Raw genomic sequence first — 11,636 nt, 5'->3', positions numbered from 1 at the left:
TGTCCTTCATACTATGTCAAAATATTTCATATACACAAATGTAAACAGAACAAAGAGCACTTTTTTTTTTTTTTTTTTTAGTTAAAACTAAACTTCAACCAACATAAGATCTTGCATTTCTAGGAAACGCAGTGAGTGTCAGAAAGCCCAAGCAAAATCTATCAAACTGTTAAACAATATAGTTGAATTTGGATTGTTTTTTCTGCAATTAAAAAATCAACCTGAATCCACTTCCATAGACACGATGATGCAATTTTACCTAAATATATTAGCGGTCTGCACATAGGACACTTTAAAAACACATGACCAATTTCTCTTTAGATATGCTGCTAAAAGAGACTGGTCTTCCAGTCCTCACTTCAAAGAGTAGGAAATTCAATCAGTTGAAACAATTACTCATTCTCTACTGTGCATATTTTAGAGGCAACGGATGAAATTTTGTTAAGTAACATTTTTTAGGTTAATCAGACAAGTAAATGACATTTTACCAGGCACACATTAATGCAGGATGTAGACCTTTTACCTGTGTGGATGCTCTAATACTTAACTACTCAGGCTTCAAGTTACTCACACATTTTCTTATGAACAATTTGCATTAATATCAGTGAGGAGACACTGCAGCACATCAACCTCACCATATGAGTAAAAAGACAGTATTTTGAAAAGCACCCACGTAATTCCACATTATTAACACAATTCCTATTTTTAGTAGAAATTCTATTTACAGAATCTTCAACATACATTTGCAAGACGGCTCTGAAAGACCCAATATGAATGCTTCTAAAAAATATTGAAACTATCTCTGAACATAAGGCTCCATGAAACAAGACTTCCAATACCAGATAAACCATGTATTCCAGACAAAATCATCACTTCTACGTGGTAATATATCAACTGTGTTTTTACCAATAACAAAAAACTGCAATGAGAGAGATGAACCAGAAGTTAGAAAGTGTGCACTACCCAGAAACTGAATGGGTTTCCAGACAGAAATACTTAAAGTTAGGTGGAAATAGTTATGTAAATGAACAACCACTGAGCAGGAACCAAAATCACGTAACTGAATTATTTTCCCAGTCATTCAATATTTACAAGTTTTCATGTGTATGTAACTTCTTTACCAAAGCAGTAAGATAAAGATATTTGTTCTTTGTGTCTAATACTATTTTTCCTCTTGTATCCACTGTTCCTCAGAGGGACTAAAACTTCTTCATTAGCTAAAGCTAATTACCTTTTTTTTTAAAGTCAACAATTTTTAAGACTATATGTAACATTAAAGAACTAGAGCTTCTAAGTTAAATTAGTGATTTTTTACTAAATTAGCAATCTTAATAACATCTAACTTATTACAATGCAATGATTTATTAAAAGGAGTTTAAAATATTTATTCAGGACATTCAATTTGTAAAACAATTACATATCTTAATATGCTATTAGTTGATAATTTAAATGTACACTATGAATGCCAAGCCCTGATCTTTCCCATCTTTATCATGGGCAATATCTTATCTGTTCGTCAATCACTGTTTCTTTTCATCATGCTCTTAAAATGGTGTTCTACCCTCTAAATTTTGACTGAGGATGGGACTTCAGGGAGCTGCCAGGTTGTGTGCTGTTTTGCTTGTGTGTTTCCTTATTCCATGGCATTGTTTGTTCTCTCAGAAGACAGGATATGCTAAATAGGCAACAGTGCCACTGTGAATAAAACTCCTGCTGAACTGAAACAGTAAATTAAAAATAATATGTTGTATTATTAATGTTGTAGTTTTCCAGCAGGAAAACTCATCGCTTTTATTTTCGTGTATATTATTATGTCTTCAAAGGCACTTTTGTTAAGACTCCACCCCTGTTTTGAACTATGATACTTACTTCACCAGGGGTAAAATTAAAGATTTAAAATGCACTTTTTACTGCCCTAAAACTGATGCCTTCATTTAATCTATCTTTAACCCCTTGCCATCCATGCTCTCTCAGTACCCTTTTTTAAGTACTGTAGCTGATGATCTGATTTTGGAATTTAAGATGTAATTTTTGCTGCATTTAACAGTGAAACCTGGATTTATGACCAAAATAAAAGTAGCAGATATTAATTCTTACCTGTATATCTCAAGTGACTATAGTAATTATTCAACGATAGGCACTTCAAACATTCTTACCATTTTTCCGAACTCCACCCCTCCTTAAGCTAGGCACCTGACATTTGCACTAACGACAGCCTTGCTCTACTCACTCCTGGAAGACCCTGAGCACACTCGAAACACGGCTTGCAGATCAAAACTATCACCAGCCGAGCGGCACCCGCAACTGGGGCGAATCCCATCCCCTCATCCGCTTTCACAGACAACGGCGAGAGGACAGAGGCACCACCGCAACCCCCACCGACGGCGCCCACCGCCTCCCAGCGACCCTCTTTCCTTCTCCCACCTCTGCACTTTGTCTGCACCCGGCACCGCAGGACGACCCCCTCACAGTCTCAGGTGCACAGGGCACTCAAAGCACCGCCTTTCGCTCCGCGGTGCGTAGGCAACACCGACGGCCGGGCCCCCTGGGCGACCGCAAGCCCAGCGCACCGCGCCCTGCCCCGCTCCCCCACAGCCAGCGGCGGGAAAACAGCTCCGCCGCCGGAGCGCACCACTACCGACCCCGTGGGGGTCGCCTCGCCCCCCCTCCCCGCCGGCCCGCTGGTGGGCTCGACCGCCGTGCCGCCGCCGCTGGAGGCGGGCGGGGCCGAGGGGCGGCGCGGGGGGGCGGCCCTCGGCCTCTCACGGAGCCCCCCGGGATGCCCCTCGCCTTGCGGGCAGGGTGAGAGGGGGAGCGGGGCAGCGCACCCCGCTGCTGTCCTGACATAACCCCGAGGGCAGTGCCACCGCTCGCCACCTCGCCAAAGAACCCCAACGAGACCCGAACGCCTCAGCAGTGCAGCTGCTGAGGGCCTCATTTCACTCCTCTGTGTAGCACGTGAATTATTTTACCAAATGGCTCTTCAGAACGACACTAACATCAGCCGAGGGGGGACTTCACGCACAAATGAACGCTCCTTCCAACAGCAGCAAAGAGGCGTGGGATGGGAGCGCGTCTGTGAGTGACAGACGGATCGATTCCCTTTATCTCCGCATTCTCGGTATCTACACTGTGCACGTAACTATAGCTACTGAGCACTGATCCTGCCGGGCCTACCGCTCCTTTTTCTGAGGGAAACTACCACGAAGGGCTTCTGAGAAGTTTCCAAGCCACCCACCTCAGCATGGGTGCGCGGCCCGAGGCTGCCGAGCTGGCGGTCAGGGCTACGAGCGGGACGCTGTGCTCGGCGGGCAGGCCGCAGCTGGCGGGCAAGGCTGCTTCTGGTGCGCAAGGCCGCTGCTGGCGGGCAAGGCCGGGGCTGGCGGGCAAGGCCGCTGCTGGCGGGCTGGCCGCTGCTGGCGGGCAAGGCCGCTTCTGGCGGGCAGGCCGCTGCTGGCGGGCAAGGCCGCTGCTGGTGCTCAAGGCCACTGCTGGTGGGCAAGACCGCTGCTGGCGGGTAGGCCGCTGCTGGCGGGCAAGGCCGGGGCTGGCGGGCAAGGCCGCTGCTGGCGGGCAGGCCACTTCTGGCGGGCAGGCCACTTCTGGCGGGCAAGGCCGCTGCTGGCGGGCAGGCCGCTGCTGGCGGGCAAGGCCGCTGCTGGTGCTCAAGGCCACTGCTGGTGGGCAAGACCGCTGCTGGCGGGTAGGCCGCTGCTGGCGGGCAAGGCCGGGGCTGGCAGGCAAGGCCGCTGCTGGCGGGCAGGCCACTTCTGGCGGGCAGGCCACTTCTGGCGCGCAAGGCCGCTTCTGGCGGGCAAGGCCGCGGCTGGCGGGCAGGCCGCTCCTGGCGGGTAAGGCCGCTGCTGGCGGGCAAGGCCGCTTCTGGTGGGCAAGGCCGCTTCTGGCGGGCAAGGCCGGGGCTGGCAGGCAAGGCCGCTGCTGGCGGGCAGGCCACTTCTGGCGGGCAGGCCACTTCTGGCGCGCAAGGCCGCTTCTGGCGGGCAAGGCCGTGGCTGGCGGGCAGGCCGCTCCTGGCGGGTAAGGCCGCTGCTGGCGGGCAAGGCTGCTTCTGGTGGGCAAGGCCGCTGCTGGCGGGCAGAGCTCGCAGGCACGGCTGCGGCGCTGGTGGTGGTGACTGGCGCTTGTGCTGCTGCTTTGGGTAGGCTGGGAAACCGATCGTTCTGCTTAAATATGAGAAGGAGCAAGTTACCTCATTATTTTTTTTTCTGTTATTGAAGTCTGATAGCAAGCCCTGTTAAGATTACCCAGTCCTGACATACTTAGTATCCTGCCAGGCTTTTTTCCTAAAGTAGGTACGTAGGACTTGTAGACACCCATTGGGTTGCTGAATAACATCCTGGTGAGATCAGAGACAACCAAGCCACGTGGTCCCACAGGAAAACAAACCAACTCCCCCTCCTACAGCTTCTTCCCACCTGACTAGGTATAAGTTGCTTCTTTTCTAGGCTAAAGTTGGGTTGATGATCAAGACATACTAATCTCTCTTTAATCCTGCTAGGACTGTGTAATGTAAGGTTTAATATCCTGCCTTACCGTGGAAACAAACTGTGCTGAGGCAGTGGGGACTCCTCAGCAGCTGGAGTCACATATCCATGGGTGCTGTAAACTGTAGAATCGGCTTCTTAGCTAGATACCCTTGCTGAAAACTTCACAGAAAAAACATTAACCATTTTGTCATTTAAATGATCATAACTAGCTTTTGGGGTTAGTAGTGCTTGGTGACTATTTGTAACACTTAATAGAATCAACAAATAATTTAGTTCGGAAGAGACTTCTGGTGCTTGCCTGGTTCAAACCCCTTCTCCAAGCAGGGCCAGCGTCAAACCTAGAATGGGTTGTTCATGGCCTTGTGGAATTTGAAATATCTTCAAGAAGAAGATTGTCTTAGGGCGTAATCTGAAAAGGAATTGTTTTACAGGCTTGGGCCAAGACAGAAACAACTGTTAATTTACTTTATGGACATATATTTTTTCAGAAACAGGCTGTAGAATTACATTCCTAGAGCTACATCTGCATGTTAGAATAAATGGCCTTGTTCTCAGAAATGCTAGATATGCCATAGTATTCTCAGACGGTCTGGTTTTGTTTGTAATGGAGAGGGAAGATGTTACATCTTGAATGCTTGTCGATGCTGTCCTCAAGAGCAGAACTGCCTGCCATGCAGATCGGAAGCCATGGGAGCACACAGGACCCTTCATGCCTGAGCGTGTCCAGAGAAATAACAACCTACCGGTCATGGTCACAAATGCTGTTTGCAGGCAACCACTTTATCAGAATGTCGAGGGTTGGTGTCCACTGGGATATAGTCATAGACAAAATGATGAAAATAATTTTTGTGGATAGAAGATCTGCAGCTGAGATACAAGTAGGGAAAGGACTGTCATAGTCATAGACCAGACTTAGAACACCAAGAGCGTCATGATGATGGATACTAATAGGGAAGGGGGTACTCCTGTCATCTCCCAGTGAACTCAGTACATTCTGGACCTGTTTTCTAGCCTAGTTTCCCCGCTTCATTAAGCAATTTTTACAAAATCTGTTAGACACTTCCAGTTGTCCTTGAAAACTGCAGCACTGCCAAAAACCCGTTCAAAAGGTTTGGTACTTAAAGAAAAAAATTCCAAGTTAAATAAAGTTATTTGTTGGAGAAGACTAGATCAGTGTGTTAGTCAAAGTGAAATGTCACAGTTAACAAGCAGTTAAGTGCTTGTCTTAGACCCAGAAAAAGGTGCACAGTCACTGTTGATTGCTAGGAAGATAAAAAACCCCAACAAACTCTTGAGTGGTGAGGATTTTAATGAACAGTAAACCACAGTGTATTGCACGGACTGGTTTTTTGTGTTACTTATTTAGAGATGGTTTTATTTTAGAGATTACATTCACTGGAAGACAGGGAATGAAGACTGAAATCCAATTCTCATGATTAGGCAAAAATGTCACCCTGTGGTCATATGTTGTATTTGCAGTAATGCTATGCTAAATGACCCGTATGTAAATATGCCATTTAACCACTGGGAAGGTGATTACTCTGACCAGTCTGAGAAAAAAAAAATGCATTAAAGAAACCCTTTGAGGCAAAAATGTATGACAGGTTTTGACACAGAATTACATGGAACAAAAAACCTGTAAGACAGGGGCAGAACATTTAACTTATAATAGGTTTAGCAGCTAGCAAATATTGTTTTGTTTTGGTTTTTAAAATACTGCTGCAAAACTAGTAAGCAGTTTAGTACTGAAAATTTCAAAAATATAAAAGAGTTTTTCTATAGTTCATATCAAGTTCATTCTAATTTTCTTTTGCCTTTTTATAGGGTAATAACTTCTGTGGCAAGACATTTCAAGAGTCTGGTGGTCACTGAAAAAATGTCTGACATCTACCATATATTAGGCAAGTAGGGAGGTCTTTTCTGGCAGAAACTGGCAGGTAGCTGGGTGATGCTGTATTAATATAGTGCAACCTATGGAAGGTTTCTAACACAAATGGAAATCGCAAATGCCTTTTACTGCCATTATGAGTATCCCTGTGAGAGGAACTTCTGTGCCAGAGACCTATGACATGGCAGTCCCAGCCACGTTTCCTATTCTATTTTGCACAAACGGCATCATCTGTGTACATTTAAAATCTCATGGTTAAGCAGAGGCTTGAATAATTCTTTACCGATCTTGATGTTCTTATTACATTTTGATGGTCTTTAATACTCTTCCTTAGAACCCCAGCCATATCAGAGGAATGTGTCAGCTGCATTTACAGAGTTAAGGTTTGCAAGATTCAACTCAGTTTACAAAATGTTTGTTTTCCTCTTATTTTGAAGAGCACATGGAAGGAAGAGCATAGGTTTTAACCTGCTCTAGAGTGCTAGAGCACTCGTCACACTGTTTAACACACTGTAGTGTCAGGTTGCAGAGTAGCTTAGTAAGATGGGAGGAGAGACTGTACTCTCATCCATCTTGGGCATGAGTATACTGTTTGCAATGTTGTATTCCTCTTGCTGTAAGGATTTATTTTGCCGGTTTAGGAGATGAAAGCTGTCTGTCAGGAGGGATTTCTGGTATAGAAGCACCCATTTCTGTTACGTTCTCCAAAATGTTCTGTATTTGTCCAAAGTATAAAAAACCCAAATATACACGAATACATACATGTTTATTAAGTAGATTAATATACTAGAACACATTTAAATATGTAATAAATATATATGTGTGTGTGTAGACAAATATATCTGTTAAAACAATATCTGTAGCCACTATAGTAACCTCAGTAAAAATAGTTGATTGCATGTTGCCATCACTCACGTATATTTGTTACCAAAGTCTTGGGGTAGGAGGTTTTAGGAAAAAATAAAAAGGAAAAAAAAAAAGACTATGACCTTATCCTTATAATTGGAGGATCAACATCAAACAATATAAAAGGCCACTTAATTTCAGCATGTGCTTGAGCTGTTATTTTGTTCAGAAACAGAACAGAAATTTTCTTCCACAAAACATTTTTTTCCTCTGTACTTGTGTCTTTTTGCTTGATCTTTGCTTTATAGGTTCAGCAACTGAAAAAATAATGGCTTAGCATTAGTGTTTACAGTATGTGTCAGAATACAAGTTTAATTATTTGTAACAGGACATTGGTAGGCAGTAAATTTCTAATGTTGCTTATTTGAATTCCATATTCTGGTAATCTCAACAGGAGTGTTCTGTGATGCAGGATGAATTAAAAAAAAAAAGGTAAACACTAGGTAAATGGGAAGTGATATCTCCTAAAATGTGTATCATTCTGTGACTCTGTAAAAACCTGGGTTTTGTAGTCTCCAGAAGGAGTCATTAGGGTCAGATCTAAAAATCACACAATCTTCTGTGTTAGGCTGTACCACATGCTCAACTTAAAATGGCTTTGGTTTGCCTTCTAAAAATAACTTTCTAAATTACTACAGATGGAAAACAAACTCACTGTATTGTGCTGTCTACAAGTCTTTGGAAGAGCCTGTGTTTGTCTGCAGCATAACTTCTAATAATATATTTATCCATATGGTATTGAGGGTGGACAGCATGTTCCAGCACTTCGTTGCATAGACAGACTGGTACGTGCTGTTTCCAAGAGGAAAAAAGCCCCTCATGTCATTAGAGCCTGAGAGACCTTTGCAGTCATTTAGCTTGTCAGAACAATACTTTTGTTTTTAAAGTCTCAACCGTCAGGCAAGCAGGAGTGAAAACATTAATTTGTAGCACAGCTTGTTTTCTCTTTGTCTGACACACATGCTCGTTTATGTTGACCTTGTTTAAATCTTCTCAAGCATATACATACCTACCCATGCCTAAACAGAAATCACATACCTAGACTAAATAATTTAACTACATTAATACAAAAGTTTAATCTATTGTGCAGGGAAGAAAGTTTCTATCTGCACACAGGCAGATTCAGATACTCTTATGCCCTGAGTTCTTCAGTAGTCAAGTATTCTCCATTAGAGTGCATCAATATCATCCACTTGGAGTCAGTTTCAGAGAAAACATAATTATGCAAAAATAAATTGTTGATTTTGATGATTTGCTTCTGTAAAACTTGAAGTCACTAGAATAATTTTCTCTTCAAAAGATTTTCACTTTACAAGTTACTATTTACTATTTATACTGCAGCCATGTTGGCACTGCAGCCATGCCAAAGGTCTGTCTGCAAGCCATGATGTCAGCCTACAAAAAACATTCTTTGCTTGGAAGCATTTAACAGATAGATATTGTATCCAATTTGGATAGGATATGACGAAGGAGACTGATGAACCTTAGGGATGAAGAGCAACAGAGAAAGAAGGACAAAGTCAAGAGAAGTAACTGTATTGCTTCCACTGGCTTCCTAAGTAACCTAGCCTGCATTCCTTTGCTTTCCCATATACATCAGATTTATCTTTCTTTTGACATACTGATGGGTCAAACTGTTATAATTGCAAATTTAAGCACAGTTATAACAATTATATTCTTGTAATTGGTTTGTAATTCTGGATCTCTTGTCCTTTTAAAATAATGCTGAACTTCTGACCTGGTTTTCTTGTACTCCTAAAAAAATCAGGGTGGTAGTGAGTGTTTGAACCACACATATGTGTGTGTGTGTGCCAGATTGGCAAGGAGCATATTTTCTTAAACCCATCTAGTACACTATAAGAACATACTGCTTTGTTAGGGACTACATTTTCCGGAGATTATTAAATCTTGTCTAATTGATCCTACCCGAAGGAGTCCGTTTGGATAGTATTTTTTGGTTTGTTTTGTTTCTCACTTTTCCCTCCATTGACTATGAGCCCTTCTTCTATGGAAGTTAAATGGTTGGGGGTTGCCATGTGAGAAAGGAATGCTTGTGTCTAAAGCACCACTACACTATGGAAGCAGGAAGACAACTTGTAATCATATGATTCTATTTTCTTGTATTTCTGTTTGTGACAGTGCTCAACTATCAGTGCCAGGCTAAAAGCATGCATTTTGCTTCTAGATAGTCATTTAATATATTCCTCAGTGAAGTAAATTCAGAAGGTTGTTATAATTGATTGATTGGTGATTGGTAGAAATCAGCTAATTAATACTAATCACATTCTGAAGAAAATGACACAACTTTGCCATTATTTGCACTATGAAAGCAAGAGACTTTGTGTCCCTAGAGCTTTTCATAAAACAGGTCATTCTTTGGCTAGTCTGTTCTTGTAGTCTGACTACACTAGAAATTGTATGAACTACACATGAGTAAAATTTTGCATTTTTAAATACTGTAGGTTTACAAATCTAACTGCAGTTAACACAGGCCCTTGCCCAGAGTTGCACATTCTTCCATCAGTAGTTTGGCTCAGGAAATTGCACTTAAAAGTTTTCATGGCATTTCAAGGCACTAGCAAATCTTTCTGATCCCATCAAAAAATGTGCCATGACAAAGAAAGAATTCTGACATATAGGTAAAACTTAGCTTAAGGAATCCCACACTGCTAGGCCACAGATGGAGGACAGGGTGCTGATAATGATTGTAACATCTCTGGGTAACAAGCGTATGGCACTCAGACAGCTGTTGAAGAAGGGTTGGACCCACTCATTTTGTAGCACAGTTTTGCTAGGAATCATGTTATCTTTGGTAACTTTCCAAGCTTGTGCCTTACTCTTCCAAGGAAAGTACATTTAGTTGGCTCACAGAATTAGTTCCTGAAGTTTTCCATTCAGGAGGGCAAGGTTGGTATTTCCTTTGTCTGTAACTCGAGATTGTAGCACTGTACGTGCTACACAGATAGCTGCTGTGAAATAGATCAGAAAATTTAACTTTTCTTAGTATGAGAAAGTTACCCCACACCGTATGGTTCTATACTTTATGTCTTTCTGGTATAATATCATAAGGTTTCATATGCAAGTGAAAAAAATATGTAAAATATATGTTCTGTTTATTTTACTACTGAAGAAAAAAGTGTGAGGAATCGGTTTCCTGCCATGCCTAGGCCTCAGGTGTCTCTTATGGAACAGATTTTATTTCCTTTGAGCATGAGCTCAAAACCAGACCAAGGATGGTAGTGGAGGAATCATTTATAGCATCTGTGATGGGAAGCTACAGAAAGTTGTCAGCTCTTCAACTTGGCTTTTACTCCCAGTAAGCCTTCTGTTGACTTTAATTCATTCCAGTTTGGAGGAGGGGATTTCAGCTACATTCTCTCACAATTTGCAACATGATGTGGAAGGATCCTCTGCTTTCTCAGACTAACTTCAGGAAGCTACTGTATCATTAGTCAGATGAATTTCATATATTAGGATAAAGAAGTTCATATTATGCAAAAGAAATACCAAAGCCTCTAGTAAAAAAAATTAAACTTGTGAAACATTTGTGTCAATTTACTATATGCATCATTTTAATAGCTACATCTGCTTTTCATTAAAATTACTGACTACAGTTGTTGTCATCCATGCGACTCCTACAGCTCCACCTACAGCTAATTTCTGTAGAGCACAGATATACTTTTCCCCCACTTCAAAGAAAAGGTGAAAGTAAATAAACAGGTTGCTTCGCTACTATGTAATACAAGCTTTTCTGTATCTGGCAAATGCGTCGTATTTTGAAATAATAGGAAGCCATGTTCTGTAGGAAGAGAGTGGATTGCCAGTATAAAACATAAAGTTCAGAGACAACTGCCAGTCTGATGCTCAGATTTCTCTTCAAAACACCCACTTGTGAACTGTATGCAGACTGCAGCCATTAGGCATGTGATTACTTGAGCTGCACTGCTGCGGGAGTTGGGGAGGAGCTCAAGCTGGCTTTTCACAGTCCCTTTAAGCTGACCTAGGTGACAGTTACCGCCAAAAGGGGTCATGACACTATGTCCCTGGAAACACACACCTACCTTGAGCTGTGTATTCCTCCTGTTTCTTGCCTGCATGAGTGAGCTGCATGAGGGGGCTGTTTTCTCCAAGATATTCCTGGGAAGACGACTCTAGCTCCTCCCTCCTTTGCTTTTGGCCATGTGGTCCTTTCTTCCCTGGTGTTCATCCAGGACTTTGCTCCATCAGTTTAACTCATTAATCAACAGAAGGTAACTTCTGATACTTTGCTTTCATGATTTTCTCAGGTTTTAGAAAGTTGGATCAGCTCATGGAAGGGCACTGGCAGAGAGCAC

The sequence above is a fragment of the Pelecanus crispus genome, chromosome Z (assembly GCF_030463565.1).
Source record: "Pelecanus crispus isolate bPelCri1 chromosome Z, bPelCri1.pri, whole genome shotgun sequence".
Classification (NCBI taxonomy): Eukaryota; Metazoa; Chordata; class Aves; order Pelecaniformes; family Pelecanidae; genus Pelecanus; species Pelecanus crispus.
Note: the sequence above shows the minus strand (reverse complement) of the source record.